Source organism: Lissotriton vulgaris, chromosome 2_2 (genome assembly GCF_964263255.1).
Source record: "Lissotriton vulgaris chromosome 2_2, aLisVul1.2, whole genome shotgun sequence".
NCBI classification, from domain to species: Eukaryota; Metazoa; Chordata; class Amphibia; order Caudata; family Salamandridae; genus Lissotriton; species Lissotriton vulgaris.
The window spans coordinates 315,488,353-315,505,451 of NC_141688.1; the positions used below are offsets into that span (position 1 = coordinate 315,488,353).

General features: G+C 48.9%; 1 protein-coding gene across 1 annotated transcript in view; it reads right to left on the reverse strand.

Moving 5' to 3' along the window:
• AMBRA1 (autophagy and beclin 1 regulator 1) overlaps nucleotides 1-17,099 on the reverse strand; it is a 962,358-nt gene that overhangs the window by 114,951 nt on the left and 830,308 nt on the right. The gene's annotated exons all lie outside the window — the stretch shown is intronic.

Consider the following 17,099-nt stretch of genomic DNA (forward strand, 5'->3'; position numbering starts at 1 on the left):
TGAGATCTTTGGAATAAAGATACCCGAATGTTATGCAATCATGAACATAACGGGTGTATTTGTAAAAGTGCACATTCACCCAAGGGTATCTTGGTGCTGAATAACAGATGTTTGTTACCCAACTCAATGGGCCCAACCGGGGGACAGTATCGAGTCAGAAGTACCCCCTCTCTGAGGTCTCACAGGACCCTTCTGGAGCGTGGCAGATTAACACTTTGCCCCAAGAAGGCTATGATCTTTGGATGGCTTATGAGGAGCAGACTTCATGAAAGAACAGCAATAGCCATGCCAGCGCTCAGGGCACAGTGCCTGGCAGAACCCAGCCATGTAGTGCATATGAGCCTTTTGACTCCAGCATGCCAGGCCTGCTCATCTCAAGGCAGCCCTCTGGCAGGGATGGTGGAGAGCATGCTCTATGCAGAGAAGTCCAAGCAGTCTTTAATCTGTCTGACTGAAACAATCAACGCGTCTCCTTTAGAAAGGGCCACGGAGAAACAAACAGGGAAATAGACAACCTCTGACCTGCAGCTCCAATTCTGTGAAGCCAGCACTGCTAGAACACTAAAGACAATCAGAGAAGATCTCTCTGTTTCTGAACCAATTAAAGTTAAAACCCGTCTTGCACCCATGGTATTTGTTGGTGTTGTGGCTTCTGTAAGTGGAACAGGCAGCAGAGGTGAACATAAATGGAGCAGATAGACCTTTCAGGGTTTTGGAGGTAGGGAATAACTCCCAGGCCGTACTGTATATGCCAACTGTTGTGGCTATTGCGACATGAGGCCAGGGCCCTTGGTGACTACACTGGAATGCAGGAATAGTTGCACTGGAGTGAATGGGGGCAGACACCAGCATGAACACTGTACCCGAAGTAATATTTCAATCAGAAAAGCCCCATAGAAACACAACCTGCCCAATCATATAACTGGTGGGTTGAAAACAAAGATAATCTGAGTGTGTGGGATCTAAAGGTGGTTTTGAGACCAGGGAATACCACAGCATGTTGGATCTTTTTCGTGATAAGGGACAGCATTGAGATGTACGAGAAGGACCAAGGCTGAGACGTGTTATGTGGATAGTGGAACAGTGTCAACTGTTCTGCTAGGATTATGGTGAAGTAAGACTATGGATCGTCAGGACTAGATAGGCGCCCTTTAGCAGAAACCACAGCACTCCCAGGATCTCCAGAGCTAGGGGCATTGCAACGTCTTTCTGCAAGTACAAGCGGTCTTAGTGGCAAATCCGCTGGTATAGTTTCAGTACTGTGCCATCTTATTCCAGCGGCTTGTTACCCTCTAAGAGCAGGTTCTGCCTCCTTTCGAGGTTGTAATACGGTGAGAATTTGAATCAAATGATATTTCAACGTCTCACCATTCATCCTGATCAGATCTCCTTTATGTAAGGATCACTTGCGCAAACTTCCATGCCAGTCAATAAGTTACTTCCGCATTTAGATACTATTGAGGATGAAATCTCACACTATCCTTCTGAGCCTTGGAGAGCAAGGACCCTGATGACCCTTGGGAACTCACCTTGAAGCTTGGTCAGGCAGGTGTGAAGGCATGTTCGGCGGAAGGAAACCTTTTACTCACCCGTAACAATGGGCCTGGAGCTCAGGACTCTTCTATATTCACATCCAGTGGATGGATCTGAAAGTGTCAGTAAGACTGGCAGGTGCGAGGACAGGATAGGTGGCAATGAGAGCATCTACCAGCTGGGACTTCCACTACTTGGTAAACATCCTTAGACCTTCTCTCAAAGACCACTGCCAGTTCAGAGGTCTTCCAACAGTATCTCTTTACTGTTTGGTCACCTTTTTGATCCTGCAGGTAATGGCACCATAAAGAACTCTGGAATATGGTGTTCTCTTACTTCAAAGCCATTCATTGATAACTGTAGGGAAAACAAGGTACTAAGCAAGGTGTGGCTGCTACAAGAGTGTTGGGAAGCCAGGCCTTTGTGCCACTGTGTTTTAGTGCAGGGAATGAACACTTGATTGACCTTCGCTAATGTTCTTTCCGGAAGATGCTCGAACAGTAGATTACTCACCAAAGAGTGTCCCAGATGCTAGACTAGATCTTGAGAATACTCCCAATAACCTCCACGTGCTGGTAGGTGGTCCTGTGTTGCTCCACATAGACCTAACACCGCACCGGAATCTACACCGCCGTGTCTCATAGAAGCACCACTCCAAGCAATGATGTCAGTTTCTTCATGAGTTTCCTTTCAGGGCCCTCAGTCATGGACCAGTCCAAACACATTGTCACTGACAGTGTTTGCATAACAACCGTGGGATCTTTTTATGGAGAGGGGAATGGGGCACAGAGCATGGAGGCGGGAGGGCAGTTCAGAACCTGCTGCTAGAGGATCCACCTCAGAGAGCATTCCTTGTTCTTTGGATGGATATTTCTAACCACAGATTCCACACCTAAAGAATAGATACCAAGATACAAAAGGCGGAGGGTGTGAAAAGTAAACATGAACCAAACTGTGGGCAAAATGGGCAAGTCTTTGGACATGGATGTCACAGCGGTAGTGCTTGGTGAACGTATGCACCAATGCCCAGGTTGCAGCTTGGCAGATGTCCAGGACAGGCACTACCTGTGCTAGCACCAATGTTGCAGCCTTGGTCCTGGTGGAATGGGATCAAAAGCATCCTGGCCAATGTATAGCATATGTTTATGCAAACCATGATCCCCCTCAACAGCATCCTCTTTTGCAACGCTATACCTTTTCCGGTCCCAGCAAACTCCACAAAGAGCTGGTCTCATGTGATCGACATAAATGCCCAAGGGTCTTTTAGGGTACAGCCAATAAAGCCTCTCCGCCTCTTTCAAGGATTGTGGCAGAGCAAAAAAGGCTGGTAGGATGATAGATGGTCTGACATGAAAGGACAATACTACTTTTGGCCGGAAGACGGAACAAGTCCTCAGCACTAATTTGTTCCAAAATAGAGAGGAGTAGTTAAGTGAACTGACCGGGTGCACAGAAGGGATTTCAATGAGAAAGTCTGTTTTGATTGTTGTAAGTCATAAGGTGTAGCTATGCATTGGCTTAATTTGTGTGCATGTAAAGAATGTGAGGATCAAAATGTGGTACCATTGTGGTATGACAAAGGGTTTTGGAGCAAACAGTAGATACGCCTTTAAGGAAACATTACAACTGTTGATCTGAAAAGAGGAGGTTGTTCTGGCAAACTCAAGAAGGTCGAATGTAACCTTTAACCCCTACGATGCTCATGACGAGCTGAGCTCGTCATGAACAATGGTAACTCTGGCAATGCAGCACCGGGGGGGAGGGGGGAAACCTCTAGCAGCCAAGGTGTTAACTGAGCGAACCGCAAGGCCCTTCTGGGCCACCTATATAAAAAACAACACATCACAAGAAGATGGCCTGCAGAACATCAAGTTGCTGGATCCCTTACCAGGCAGTAAACCCCTCCCACTCTCCAGTATAAATGGATTTAGTTGAAGGATGTCTCGCTGGAAGGATGACATCCACTTCTTCTGGCAGCCCTTTGAAAGCGCTCCCCTGTCACTGCTCAATCTCCGCTCATGGAGATGTGGGTTTTGGAGATTCAGGTGCAAGACCTTCCCCTACTGTTCAAACAAGAGGTCGCCCTGAAGAGATAGCTTAATTGGAGGGCAAAGCCTCAGGAGAAGGATTTGGGCTCGGTCTGTCCAGACCTCCTTCAGAACTCGAGGTAGGAGAATTAACAGTGGAAGCATATATGAGACTAGTGTCTCACTGCAGTCGTAATGCATCTCCAGTGACTTTCCTGGAGGAAACGATAACCTTACGTGCTTTTAACACTGCTCATTCTAGACAGTAGGGTACAAACCAAAGCAGGTCCTATTTTTCGAAGGTGCTCTGTGTGTGGGATGGAAAAGCTCGTCATACTCTGCCTGCTCAGCTCATCAGCACTCCTGTTCAGGGACGCCACTAGGTGGCTGATCACCATGAAGACCTACTGATGATCCAGGTACCCCCAAAGGTGCACGGTCAGGTACCCCCAAAGGTACACGGTTTGCTGGCAGAGCACCCAACACTCTACTCTGCCCCTTGCTGCAACAGGCCATGGCAGTCATCTTGGCCGTGCCTTCACCAGCCTCTCCATGACGATCAGTAGGAAGGCTTTCAGAGCCAACTGGATTTCATGAAGCTCCGACAGACCGATATGGAGATGGCGCTCCGCCACAGACTAAAGGCCTCAGACCTCCACCTCTTCCACATGGGCCTCACTCCAAGCCATGACTGATACGTCTGCCACAACTGTGAAGTCAGGGTGAGGATGAGACAGTGGCCTGCCACACGCCAGGTTGGTGTCCATCTACCATTAATGCAGATCCCTATCTAGATCTCATGTGAGAGAAGTTCTGAGACCACTCGGTTCATCCAACACTAAGCTTAATGATACCAGAGGCATCACTGGAGGAACCGCATGTACCATCTGGAGCATGGGATGAGTGGCTCACAAAAGCCTTACAACCATCCTCCGAGGGACACAAAAATGAACTCAAAACATCAAGATTATATTCTGAATGCTCCACACTCGCAGCAGAAGAACGTCCCTAAAAAGGGAATCCTCCGAGTTGGACCAAGTGGAACTTTGGTTCTTTGCTGGAAAAAAACAGGAAAGTTAAGATGGCAGAAAAAGGCATGAGGAAAGCAAAGTATACCTTCAATGGCACCATTCATCAGGAGGGGGGTTCATCTAGCATTAAAACAGAGGGAAGGCCTGCAAACGTCTTCCTTGACATGGTAGGTGGGTGGAGGAATAGTAGGAAGGAACAAAATGAAGGCTCTTTGAATAATTTGTAAAAGCAGTCAGGCAGAAGTGAAGGAATTCCAGAAAGGGAGGAAATATCTGATTATGCCCACTACCGGCTGGCTGTGGGTCTGAGAGGGCAAATTAAAGTGGTTTGGGTGGAGGCTGTAGTAGGGGAGGAGGAAGTAGAAGACTGATGCACCTGCCAGGACCCCAGGCACTGTCACTGTCTCTACAAGATAATGTGTTACCAAAGGAAAGTAACGTGTTCTCCTTGTAGCAAGACATGGCATTCGATATGTAGCAGAATGTGACATTACAGAGCAACAGTCATTATTACCCCATCCCAACAACACAATCAAAATACCTGTGTTCGTGCATGGAAATTATGGAGGTGAAGCAGAACAGAATAAAAAACATAACAGATCAGGGATATTTTTGGTCGGCATAAAGAGACTGTTATGGGTAGTGGCTGGATATCTAGGTGGCTTGTCCTCATCAGAGGATTATTTAAAAACGACTGTTCATATGATCGCGAAATCTAGCCGCAGATTCATTAACTTTTGAATTAAATGCCATAGCTATTCCCCACTCAGGGGAGGGTCTGCGAACGAATCCCACAAAGGTTCTCAGTGAGAACCAGCTGGTCAAAATTAACAAGAGACCAAACGTACGTAGGAACTAGATAAAAAGGAGCGTGGCCACCTTACAAAAACTGTGGCAAGGACCACAGGCACTGTAAGTAAAACCAACCCTGCAGGCATGGAAAAGCATTCCCCAAGGGTAGCGGGAAAATACCGTGACAGAGACAAAGTAGGACATGACCCCAAGGGTTCAAGTGAGCCTAGGGACTTGGAGGACCAGAAGCAATAGCAAACGCCATGTAAACTACCGTTCCCTACACCAACAAAAAGTATATAAGGAAACGAATATGCTACTTACCAGTATGCATCTGTTCTTGGCATGTAGGGCTGCTGACATTCATATCTGTGCATAGATCGCCGCCTAGTCTTGGGTCCGGATGATTGCACATTGTTGTCCTGGAAGAGTCTTCGAAGTATCACGAGATAGGTGGCTCCTCCCCTGGACTACAGTGCGCATGGGCATCGACTCCATCCTCAGATTGTTTTTCGCCATTGTGGCAAAGATGGAGTGTAATACTGTAAGTGATGACCATGCTAAGAGTAATTCTGAGTGCTGCAGCCGCTACAGGCGCCGGGGAGGAGGGCGGGCGATATGAATGTCAGCATCCCTACATGCCAAAAACAGATGCATACTGGTAAGTAGCATATTCGGTTCGAGGCATGTGGGCTGCTAAATTCATATCTGTGCATAAATTACATAGCAGTCCCTCCTGTTAGCTGCGACTGCCCGTGCCAGCTGCAGCAGTCTGAAAAAGAGTTCTGAGAACAGCCTGTCCTACAGCTGCCTGCTGTTTAGAATGCACATCTACGCAGTAGTGTTTCGTAAATGTATGTGTAGTGGACCAAGTGGCTGCCTTACATATCTCTTCTAAAGGAATATTCCCCAGGAAAGCCATGGACGCTCCTAACTTACGTGTGGAGTGTGCACGTGGTGGAATGGTTAGTGTGCGTTTAGCCTTAGCATAGCAAATCTGTATACATTTAACGATCCACCGGGCTATCCCGGATTTGGAAATGGGGTTGCCTTTGTGTTGTGGAGAAAAGGCAACAAAAAGCTGTTTCGTTTTTCTGAAATCCTTAGTTCTGTCTATATAGTACATTAGAGCCCTTTTGACATCTAACGTGTGTAGGGATCTCTCCGCGACATTTTCCGGATAAGGAAAGAAAACTGGCAGTTCTATGGTCTGGTTCATATGGAACTGCGAAATCACCTTAGGCATAAATGAAGGGTTGGTGCGCAATACCACCCTATTTGCGTGGACATGGATGAATGGCTCTTGAATAGTTAGTGCCTGGAGTTCACTAACTCTCCTTAGCGAGGTAATGGCCACTAGGAAAGTAACTTTCCATGTCAGAAATTGAATCTCACAAGAGGGTAGAGGTTCAAAAGGCGGTCCCATCAATCTGGTGAGGACCACATTCAGGTTCCAGACTGGTGACGGTGGGTGTCTGGGAGGGATCACTCTTTTAAGACCTTCCAGAAAAGCTTTAATGGCAGGCACTCTGAATAACGAGAGGTGCTGCTTGTTCTGAAGATAGGCTGCTATGGCGGATAAATGTATACGAATAAAACTGTACGCTAGATTACATCTGTATAAATGCAACAAATAACAGTTAATATTTTGAATAGATGCATCCAGTGGGTTAATGTCATTGTTGGTACAATATATGACAAACAGTTTCCATTTAGCCGCATAGCATGCTCTGGTTGAGGGTCGTCTTGCCTCCTTGATGATATTCATACATTCTGGGGGCAAGTTGAGGTAGCCAAATTCTAGGACTTCAGGAGCCAGATCGCCAGGTTGAGCTATTGCGGATCTGGATGCTGAATGTCTCAATGGCTCTGCGTCAAAAGCCTGGGTGTGAGGCGTAGCCTTTGATGCGGTACCACGGATAGTTCTAGAAACGGGGTGTACCATGGTTGGCGTGCCCACATCGGAGCAACCAGGATGAGGGTCATCGGGTGTAGCCGTAGTTTGCGTGCCACCAGCGGTATCAAAGGTGCTGGGTGAAAAGCGTACGCAAATTTGCCTGACCAGTTCATCCATATCGCATTGCCCTGCAACTGTGGGTGTGGGAACCTGCTTGCGAAGCTTTGGCATTTTGCGTTTTCCCTTGTGGCGAACAGGTCTATCTCTGGGTGACCCCACTGCAGGAAGTACCGTTGGAGTACTGATGGATGTATCTCCCACTCGTGCATTTGGTGCTGTCTGCTGAGCAGATCCGCCATCTGATTGTCTTTGCCCGGGAGGTGTTCCGCCATCAGGAAAATGTTCCTCTGAATGGCCCACTTCCACATGCTCTGAGCCAGATGAGACAACTGTGGAGAGTGCATTCCTCCCTGCTTCTGTATGTAGTACATGGCAGTCATGTTGTCCGTCCGGATCAACACGACCTTGTTGCACAAGTGTACCTTGAAAGCTTTCATCGCCATGAAGATTGCCATCAGTTCCAGAAGGTTGATGTGCATTTTCTTTTGCTGTGCTGTCCATAGTCCCTGCACCGTGTAATGGAGTACATGAGCTCCCCATCCCTGGAGAGACGCGTCCGCCGTCAGTACAATTTGTGGAACAGGCTCTTGGAACGGTCGGCCCTTGCAAAGGTTTCGTGGGTTCCACCAATGCAGAGAGTTGAATGCCCGACCGCTCACCAACACTAGGTCTTTTAACTGTCCTTGAGCCTGATTCCACTGACGTGCTAAGCACTCCTGATGCGGACGCATATGTAGTCTCGCGTGCGGGACTATGAAAATGCAGGAGGCCATCATGCCTAACAACTGCATGAACACCCTCGCTGAATTTTTGTATCAGCAATTGCATGCTGTTTATTCTCATTGAATTTGGCTGTGCTTTGGCTGCCAGAGTGTCTATTGTCGCACCCAGGTACTGTCGCACGTGGGCGGGCTGAAGGTGTGACGTCGGATAATTCAGTGAGAATCCCAGACTGTGAAGAAGATGAATGGTTTGGGACATGTGGCTGGCACACTGCTTTGCCGACTTTGCTTGAATAAGCCAGTCGTCCAGATAAGGGTAGACATGTATGTGCTGTCTCCTGAGGTGTGCTGCTACTGTTGCCAGGCACTTTGTGAACACCCTGGGTGCTGTCGTTACTCCGAAAGGGAGGACTTTGAACTGATAATGTTGATGTTGAATAGTGAACCCGAGATACTGTCTGTGTGATGGGTGTATGGGTATATGGAAATACGCATCTTTTAGATCCAGCGTTGCAAGGAAGTCTCCCTGACTGAGTAACGGCAGAACCTGTTGCAAGGTGAGCATATGAAAATGCTCTGACAGAATGTAACTGTTTAGGGGCCTGAGGTCCAGTATAGGTCTGAGAGACCCGTCCTTTATGGGTATTAGAAAGTAGAGAGAGTACACCCCTGACCCTTGGTCTCCTACAGGCACGAGCTCTATGGCCCCTTTTTGCAGCATGCTGACGACCTCCTGCTGCAATAAGTGTAAGTGCTATGCGGACATAGGACGGTGTCTTTTTTTTTTCAAGTTCAAAAGACCTTTATTCGAATTCCTTAAAATTCATAAAAGTACCGAACATATATCATCAACAACCATAAAGTAATTAAACAAACAAATAGTAATTAAAAATCAATATACATGTGACATACCTTTTTATGCAGTGACAATACAATATATATATTTTTAAGAACAATATGCTAATTTCCATGATAATACTAACAAAGCTGATTTATCATGCTCATGGGTTTTCCATCATTTTGCGTGCTCGTATGGCCAGTCTTAAAAAAGAGCTGACACGAAAAGTCAGTTCATCACTATCCAAGGCGATTAACATATTATATGAGTCTTGGAGTGTCAGTGGTCTGGATTTTTTAAAATACGGAGTTAAAAACCATTTGATATACACAGAATAAAATTTACAGAAAAATAAAAAGTGCAAATCATCCTGAATGCTCACGCCATCACAGGGACATAAGGTAGAATCAACACTATGACAATGTCCTAGTGGAAATGACAACATAAATTTTACTGTTCCTGCCCTTAAACGAAACAACAATGATCTCTCCCAGCTAGTCATAGGCAGCGAGAGATAGGGCGGTAAGGTCGGTCCACACAATCCATTGCCTATATATTTCATTACAGTTGATTTTTGTGATTCACTTCTAAGCCTTTCATTATTGTAAAGTGCATATAGCGCATTCTTAACCTGAACTTTGTCCTGCAATTCTATAGTTGTGGGATCATTAAACAAAGTTCCTCTACCAACTTCATTCAAAGATTTTAAAACTTCAGACAACCATGGAATTCTCATTCCATGGTCGCTATTTAGACAATCCTTTATAATATTCTGAGTAAGAGCAGCGGCTTCATTCTGCCAGATTCTGATCCAGAAGAGTGCCGGTCTTGCTCTAATAAAATCACTAATAAATGGAGTGTTTAATTCATTATGACAGATGAAGGTTGATGAGGAGATTGGTACACCCAGCACTTTCCTACAAAAGCGATTCTCCTCACTTTGAATGCATGGACTGTTTCTTGATCCCCATACCTCTGCTCCAAGACGGTGTCTTGGTGGGATGTTGGGTGGAGTGGACGTTAATTCCAGACAATACCCGTACTGTACAATGTCTCACCCACCTGTCTGTGGTGAGGAACTGTTGTAGTCTCCCCCCCGACAGGTGTTATATGGTCGGGGGCAGTGACAGGGCGTCACTGTTTGGTATTGGCAGAGGATCTGGAACTGTTGTTTCCTCTGCCTCTGCCCTTGATGTTGTTTCCCCGATATCCACCCCGGTTGTTCTTATTGTAGGTGGATTGTGTACCTCCCTTATTGTATTGTGTCTGTTGCGTTGACTGGCCTCTTGAGGGGCCTCTAGTACTGGAGCGATGAAAGGAGCCACCCCGAAACTGCTGTGACCGCAGAGCCCCCATAGACTTTGCAGTCTCTTTGTCCTTTTTAAGTTACTCAAGGGTGGTGTCAACCTCAGGTCCGAATAAGAAGTCTGGGTTAACTGGCTGAATGAGGATAGAAGTTTGAATTTCAGGTTTGAATCCTGAAATCCTCAACCAGGCGTGTTGTCGTAGCATAACACTAGTGTTGATGGCCCTGGCTGCAGTGTTAGCTGCGTCTAGAGCGCACTTAATAGAAGCGTTGGTTATGAGTTTCCCCTCCTGGATGAGTAGCTCTGGCCCCTCCTTGTACTGATCAGGTAGGTGTTGCAATAGTGTCTCAAGGGTATCAGAATGTGCCCTGTTATATCTGGCCAAGATCGCCTGAGTGTTGGCAATGCGCCAGATGTTAGCCGCCTGCGCAGCTACTCTTTTTCCTGAAGTTTCCATAACCTTTAACTCTTTGTCAGGAGGAGGACCGTCACCTGTAGTCTGGGAGTTTGCTCTCTTACGTGCATTAGAAACAACCAGTGAATCCAATGGCAACTGTCCCTTTATATAAGGAGGGTCCACAGGGGCCGGCCTATATTTCTTCTCAATCCTTGGGTTTAACGCCCTAGTGGTATCTTTAAAAATGTCAGCAGCATGCTTGAGGACCCCTTTGAGTATGGGTAGGGTTTTGACGGCCCTTTCTGAAGTTGAAAAAGTGTCTACCAGAAAGTCTTCGTCCACAGGGTCAGCATGGAGCTCGACATCATGATTACTGGCTGACCTCTCAATAAGGGCGTGAAAAGCAGTTGTGTCCTCGGTAGGAGACGTTTTCACACTGTACATATGAGTGTCCGGGCCACTTTGCGGATCCCTTGAGTCTGCAGGGTCTGTCCATTGTTGGTCTTGATCATCAGGATCAGTGTCCACATGATAGAGGTCATCCTCATTGTCATTATCCCCGTCTCCACATCAGAGTATGTTGGGGAAAAATTTTGAGGTTCCTGTCCATAGTGATGGAGGGGTTCCACAAGAGCTGGAGAAGTTGTAGAAAGTCTCTCTTTCTTCAAGGGAATCCTATATGATTCCATGGGAGTCTCTGGCATTAACTTTCCTCTGTATATGGGCAGTCTCCGAGTCGATGAATTGTCTCAGCTCTTGGTCTTCAGGCTCTTCCCCAGCCTCCATTTCCGTCGACACACGTTTAGTGGCGCCGATAGATTGCTTCGGGTCGAACATCTTCGGACGCACCGAGGGTGGTAACCCAAACTTGATAGGTGTCGACGCGGTCTGAACTTGTCCGACCAGCTTTGGCGTCAGGGCCTTCTTCGGTCCGACCAATGTAGCCTTAGCCTTGATGCGTTTGAGCGACTCCGACACTTCGTTGGCAATGAACGGACTAGGTCTCTTCGACTCGACAGGGTCCTTGGAGCCAGTCTTCCCATAGGCTTCGACCGTGGATCGATCCCGTCTTTCGGTTCGAGCGGTTTGTGCGAAGCGACACCCTTCGGCGCCGGCTTTGATGGGTCGACGGCCTTGACCTTGGTCTTCGGCGCCCCAACCATTGGCTCGACGACCTTTTGGAGTTTTCCGGCGTCGATGGCCATTTTCTTTTTCTTCGGCTCCGAGGGGCTTGAGGCCTTGGAGCCGACGAGAGGCACAAGCACTTTTGGTTTCAGTTTCTGCAAGGATGCTATCGGTTTCGATTTCTTTGTCTCGACCGATGGCGGTTTCGAAACCGCAGGCTCTTTAGAAATGTTCGAAGCCGGGCCTTTATGCGGGGCTGTAGAACGAGATTGTGGATTTTGGGTAATGCCTAGTGGCGATCCCTCGACCTGAGCCTTATTGAGTGCGTTATCTTCGGCCCCCGTGTAGCCGGGTTGGCTTAGCTCTTCGCCTGAGCTATCTTCTACGGCCCCAAGGGCCTCCACGTCGTCTCCTACCTCATCGACGACGTTCTCATCCTCGTCTTGTACCTCCTCGTCTTCGGCGTCATACTCGGAGTCATGGCCCGAAGCCGGATCGGAGCAGTGTTCCTGATCCTCCAGATCAACTACCTCCTCGTCTTCGGTCCCGAAGATGTTGACGGGAACAGGCGCTGACTTCTTCGACTCCAATCGAGCCGCGCGTCGAATCTTTTTTTTTTTAAAACAATTTTTATTGCAGATGCTCAGACATGAAAAGGGTGACAGCGGTAGCATTATTCAGGCAAGACAAATACATTCAGGATACACTTCTTAGAGCCCCCAACGTCATAACAATACATAGTCCATAAATCAGTCCGACCGAGTCTTCGGGTCTCTCTCGGTGCATCCCCGCCTCAGTATAATCAGTGGGCATATTAATCAGCTGGGCATCCACTTTTTTATTTTGTTAAACTCCCCCCCCGCCCCTCCCCCCCCCCTCCGCCCCCCCCCTAACCCCGCCCCCTCCCCTCCTCCCCAACAAGTTCAGATGTGAATGCAAAGTTGGTATAACATCCGCTCAGTCAAGGTCTAACATCACAATCACAGTAGGGGCACATACAGTTCTCGCCGTCCCCTTCTCCTCCCCCCCCCCTTCCTGGTAAGCCAATGGCCGGAAAAATCTTTAAGCATGCATAGCGTAATTGATGAGCAATGTTCATTCCTAGCATGGCCTTCCCGCTTATCTCCCTCCTCCTCCTGTCCCAGGTCCCCTCACGGGCCCCCCACCCCAAGTCCACCATCCAGCCCATGGCAGTGCCTCCATTTTGACCAAACCCTTTTAAACTTATTCGGGCATCCCCTTGATTTGTACGTCACTCGCTCTACCGCCATGTAGAGGTCTAGTCCCCTTCTCCATTCATCTATAGTGGGTATCGTCTCCGCCCCCCAATATTTGGCAATGTCACGTTTTGCCACCACTAGGGCTAATGTCAGGAACGTCAGTAAGGGGCGGGGAAGGTCAACATCATTGGTCATTCCCAGTAGGGCCAGCTTGGGCTCCTGGTCGAGCGACACGGACAGGACCTCCCGCAGTTCGGTGAAAATAAGTGTCCAGTAGGATTGTATTTTCACGCAAGTCCACAATACGTGGAAGAAATCCCCTCTCTCGATGGCATCTCAGGCACCTATCATCCGGTGTCTTCCCCATTTTGAACAGCCGCACTCGATCAAAGTACGTCCTGTGTAGCACGTGATATTGGATCAGGCGTAGTCGAGATTTGATGGCCACCTCCCTCGGGTGCATAAGGATTAAGTCCTAGTCAATGTCTTCCAGGGTCCCCACCTCCCGCTCCCAAGTGGCCCTAAGCTTCGCCAGGTCCCCCAGCATGTTGTTTGTGAGGGTTTTGTAGGCGAGTGACACGGCCTTGTGGGGTATCTGTTCCTGCAGCAGTCTGCCTTCCAGGGGCGCATATTCCGGCAGGCCCTCAAGAGTCAGAGCCTGCGCCCTCCATGCGTGGCGCAGTTGAACATATTTAAAAAACTGCGAGCGATGGAGCCCATATTCCGCCCTTAAGGTGGCGTAGGATTTTAGCTCCCACCGTGGAAATCCCAATGTCATCCCACTGCTTAAATCCCGTAAGTTTGTGGAGTTCAGAGAGCCACGTGCAGTGCCAGAGTGGGGTCTGCCGGGTGGGTTTCTTATCCCATCCCGTACGCCTCATCGCCAGTTTCCAAGCCCGGAGAGTAATATGCGTGGCAGGGAGTAAGGACCGGCTCGCCGCACCACCGTATAGGTATGAAAGCATAGGACGTGGGGCCAATTTGGTACGTTCCAACGCATATGTTGGGTGGTCCCCGGGGGCGTGGAGCCAGTCGTTAATGGGGGACAAGTGCTCCGCCCAATAGTACGCTTCAAGGTTTGGCAGCGAGATACCCCCACTGTACTGGTGGCGTTGCAGGGTGGTCAGTGCTATTCTTGGCTGTTTACCCAGCCATATAATTTAATTTAAAATTTAATTTAATTTAATTGCGGGTTTATATAGCGCTAGGAATCGACTCCCGGAGGAGTATCTCCGCGCTTCGACCGCTGGGGAACCCGTCCTGGCTCACCCTGAGAGATGGTCCCTAATGGGTATCTCTAAGGTGCGACCAAGCATCCCCGGCGGTCTGGGGGGGCCGTTGTGAAGATGAGGCAAGCTAATGCCCAGATTTGCCGAGTGTGGTCCCTGACTGGAGTAGGCACCGAGGCGAGAATTATCGAGCCCGCTGACCATGGTCCACGACCCTGCCGCGTCGGGAATCGAACCCTGGTCCCGGGCGTCCTCTGCTTACGGGTCTGCCACCTCTAACCAGTGAGCCACACCACTCCATATGAAAGATCTGAGGTCGGCGTGTATTCTACGGAGGAGACTTTCTGGTATCTGATAATATTCGTTCTGCAGGGCATATAAATATTTGGGCAATACGATCATTTTATACATCGACGCCCTACCTAGGAGCGTCGGAGGAAGTTGGCGCCACCGGGCCATATCAGCCGCGGAGTTCACAAGTATTCTCTCGACATTTCTGAGAAGTGACAGGTGCCTATCCAGCGTGATGAATACTCCTAGATACTGGAAGCCTTCTGTGGATATCACTAGTCTGTCCGGGAGGTCCCTTTCACTCGTGTCCCCCTTGGGGTCGAAAAGGACGGATTTGTGCCAATTTATTGCGTAACCGGAGTGGCTGCCATAGCCGTCCAGCTCCCGGAACAATTCAGGCACTGAGGTTTGCGGGGCTGTGATATATAGGAGTACATCGTCCGCATATAGGGACAGTTTCTCCTGCGGGCCGTCCGCATCTGTAAGGCGGAAGCCGGAAATCCTCTGATTTTGCCTGATTTTGGCCGCCAATATCTCAATGGTCATCGTGAAGAGAAGCGGCAATAGGGGACACCCCTGCCTGGTGCCTCGTTGGATCAAGAATTCGCGAGAGAGCCTCCCGTTCACCCGCACTCTGGCCCGTGGGTTGGTGTACAGCAGGCGAACCCATGAGCGGAATTTAGGGCCGAGACCAAATTTTTCTAAGACAGCCTCGAGGAATGGCCAGTGTACGGAGTCGAAGGCCTTTCCCGCATCTAATGAGAGGAACCAATGGGGTGGGTCCCTATCCCTGACCTCCTGCAGCCAATTGTGCGTGCGTCGGAGATTGAATTTCGTGGCTCTATCCGGTAAGAAGCCGGTCTGGTCTAAGTGTATTAGATCAGGTAGGACCGCCCTAAGGCGTCGCACCAGGATTGTGGCTAGGATTTTCACCTCCGTATTCAATAGGGAGATGGGACGGTAGGACGCGCAGTCATCCCGCGGTTTGCCCTCTTTGTGGATGGGAACTATGATCGCCAGGGTGAGATCATCGGGTAGGCTGCCGTCGCGGTATGCCTCAAGATAGAGGTTTTTTAGATGTGAAGCTAAGATGTCGGCCGTGCACTTAAAGAATTCCGGGGGAAAACCGTTCGGACCTGGCACCTTACCCGACTTCAGTCCAGCAATGGCAGTTTTGACTTCTTCTAGGGAGATGTCGGCCTCCAAGGCGGGTAGGGCCTCAGCTTCCACCACGGGGAGGTCAACCCGTGACATATAGAGAAGTGAGTCCTCACATGAGCTCAGTTGCCTGGCCTCGTAGAAGCGGCCATAGTAAGCTGCAAATGCGTCTGCTATGTGAAGGTCTGAGCATAACGTCTTCCCCCTCTCGTCTGCGACTGCCTCCACCCATCTCGCCGCCCTCTCCTTACGGCTAAGCCAAGCTAGAAGTTTGCCAGATTTGTCCCCCACGTCGTAAAGACGATGTAACGTGGCCAAATGTTGGGTCTTTGCCTCATTCAATACCAAGTCTCGATAGCGTCGCTGGTTATCTAGCAGTGTACGTAAGGTGATCGAGTTCTTTGTACGCAGGTGATCCCTCTCTAACTCCACTATAGTGCGTTCCACAGTTACTACCTCTTCCAGTATCCTCCGTCTCTCTTCCCTCAATCTAGTATTTATTCTGTCCCTCAACACCGGTTTCATTGCTTCCCACAGAGTTACCACCGAGTCCACCGACCCAATATTTTCAGCCAAGTAGACCCGAGCATCTGCTCGAACACCCTTGAGTATTGTCTTGTTCGCCAAGTCCCAAGCGGCGAGGCGCCATTGTGCCTCATTCTTGTGTCCAGGTCTTCCCACCGATACCAGTAGTGGCGAGTGGTCTGAAAGACCTCTAGCCAAGTATTCCGCCGTGCCCTCTATAGTGAGCTCCGGCCTAGACATAAAGACGTAGTCCAATCTGGAGAATACTTTGTGTACTGCCGAGTAGAAGGAGTAGGCCATAACATTCGGGTGGAACAGTCGCCATACATCAGTCAGCCCTATCCCGGATATCATTTGAGCCAGGGGAGTCTGAGTACGCTGGTGATTAGCCGTTCCCGATCTATCCATGTCTCTGTCCATTACATCGTTAAAATCGCAACCCACTATCTGTATGGTGTCTGAGGTGTCTAGAAGTATGGTAGCTAACATTTTTAGTGCGGTCGCCTGTAGTTTAGGTGGTGCATACACTGAGACTAGGGTGTAAGTACGTCTGCGCCAAGATCCCTGCACTCCTACACATGTACCTAGAGGGTCCCATGTCCGCGTGACCTGAAACGGGAAAGTGTTCTTAACAATAATAGCTACGCCCCTGGAGTCAGTTGTGTATCCCGCATGACCCAATACCTTGTACCTACCCCGTGCTATGAACGCGCAGGCCGTGCCCTTCAGGTGTGTCTCTTGCAAAAAAATTATGTCGGGGCCTATTCTCTTGAGGAAGTTGTTCACCAGTTGTTAATTTTGTTGCCCAGGCCACTTACGTTGCACGTCAATACACTCAGTTTTTCAGCGGCCATGGGTACAATGGTGAGGCATGTTTATTCCAGGTC